This window comes from Camellia sinensis, unplaced genomic scaffold (assembly GCF_055761805.1).
Source record: "Camellia sinensis isolate YWXY unplaced genomic scaffold, ASM5576180v1 Unanchor394, whole genome shotgun sequence".
NCBI classification, from domain to species: Eukaryota; Viridiplantae; Streptophyta; class Magnoliopsida; order Ericales; family Theaceae; genus Camellia; species Camellia sinensis.
Window position 1 is genome coordinate 32,501 of NW_028129271.1, and position 2,500 is coordinate 35,000.

The following is a 2,500-nucleotide window of genomic DNA, read 5'->3' on the forward strand; positions in this document are numbered from 1 at the left end:
TTCAATCGTGGGTACATATGTATCCTTAACATGCTGAAACGACTGCCATTATTGGTATCAAACCAATAGCGATTCATACAAGCTAAATCTTCTAATCGATAATTGGGCCAAAGAAAAAATTTGAATTTAATTAATTTATCTCTATCAAGATCTTTATTTTCATCAAAAAATCGACTCCAATTTTTGACCTTGTTCCCATTGCAAAATATTGGATTTCTATTCACATCATGCTTAGTCTTTGAATTGAAACAAATTAGAATTCTCAATTCTCTACGACATCTAGACGATAAAATATTTTCAGGAACAAGCAAATCATAATGATTTTTTTTTCTATTTCCGGTTATCCTTTGATGATGCCTTGAAATGGATTCATCAAAATCCTTATCCTTCTTATCAACATATCTTTGTTCTCGGTATCTTTGATTAGTTTGATGCCTACTCGTATGAACTAATGAAATACCTATGGTTTGATACATAATAAACTGTCCATCATTTTTTACAGACAGACGAAGGGGTTCGATAATTAATATCCCCCTTTTCATCAATTCTGTAAGAGTTAAATTCTTCTGAATCAGCATTATATCCAGATTCATTTCTCTCCTTTGAATAGAGGATATAGTAATTTTTCTTGGATTTCTCAGTCTAAGCAGGAGACAATATACTTTGATATTATTGATCATTCTTTGATTCAAAGCATTATCCCATCTCAATTGAAAAAGTAAATACTTTTTCAGGAAGAAATCTAGTTCTGCTTCGGTATTGCTCTTGTATTGTTTTTTCTTTTTACGGTTTTTCATGTTTGATTCTGAATAATCTTCTTCAATATCTTTTTGTTCGGTTGAGGGAACAGATACAAGATTTACTTGGTTTTGTGCATTTGATCTAAGATCTCTTTGGCCTGCAGATTCTTTTTCTTTTTTATTTTTATTCTTTAATTCCATTTTTTTTTTTTCATTCGAGGGTATAACCCCCTTTTGCTTTCTATTGATGTTTTTATTTTCACTACCATTTTCATTTATATTAAAAAAAAGTAATTTGCTTGGTATAAACCACGGTTTCATTTTATATGCATTATAAAGTAGTACAAATTCTGGGAAGAACCAAAGTTTCAGATTCGATATAGGACGACTTAGTATTTCTTCATTCATTCCCATCCAATCAAAAAATATTTTTTTTTGATTGGGTGAATTGATTTCTTGATCCTGAGGAATCGTAAGATAAAAAAGATCTTTTTTATCAATTTTATCAATTATTTGATAATTATTAGTCCCGGTTTTAGTATTTTTATTCTTGTTGGTATCGATCTTGATCCAGGCCTCAATATCGATTTTCTTTTTAAGACAAAAATGGAGAATTTTCCAATCAAAATATTTTCGATCCGGATTTTTTTCCATATACATAATATCACTTTTTCCTAAATAATTTTTGATAGGGATATCCCCTAGTATATCAAAAAATTTGCCCTTATGTTTATGTGTGTTGTAATTATAAAAACTCTCTCGATTCTTATTTACTTGGAATGGTGATCCATAAATATATGGGTCCCTCTTATTTTCATAATTAATAGATCTATAAGATAAAAGATTATATCTATAGTATTTTTGAAAATTCTCATTTTGATTTGGTAATGAATATACTTCGTAATCGTTTTGTTTTTTGTAATGAATTAATAGGTCTTTTTCATATGAATTCTCTTTGTTTAAATCTTGATTTTGAATTGTACGACATTTATTGATTCTATTTTTCCATTTTGCTGCTATTAATCTAGACCATCTAATCTGAGATAAATGGTATTGATAATGACCTCTTAACCAGTTTTTCCATTGATTTATTCCAGAATTCCGAAGTTTCTTATGTCTTAATTCATAATGAATTATTCCTTGTTTTCCAAAATAATCTTTTATTGAAGTCTTAAGAAAAAAAGACGTTCCGTGATATTGAAGAATAGATCTTAACTTATACAAGTTAAGAACTTGTGTTTGTGATATTTTGTAAAATACATATGCTTGTGACAAGGAGGATAAGTCAAAAAAATTCTGTGAATTCTTATTACTAATATTATAAAGTGACTTTTTTATAGTCGAAATAAAATTCATTTTATTTTGATTTGTTTTATTAATTCTTTTTTTATTTTTTTTATTATTGTAAATGGATTTATCAATCATTTTTTTTGTTGATTCAACAAAAAGTTGTATATTAATTCTGGGAATATTAATAATAGATAGAAGGATATCTGCGTATATCCTTTCAGTGAAAAATTTTATAAAATAATGTAATTTACGGATTAATCGAGTATTTCTTCTTTTTAATATTTGCCAATTTGGTGATTCCAATCTTTTAGCATTATAACTTGTTTTATTAGGACTATCATTTATTTCTGGAGTCACTTTTTTTTTATTTTTTGTAATTCTTTTTATTTGATTTCTGATTGTGCTTGTTCTATCAGTCAGATCTTTCATTTTTTTTTCTGTCAGTAAAAAATTTGTCCAATATGTAGATT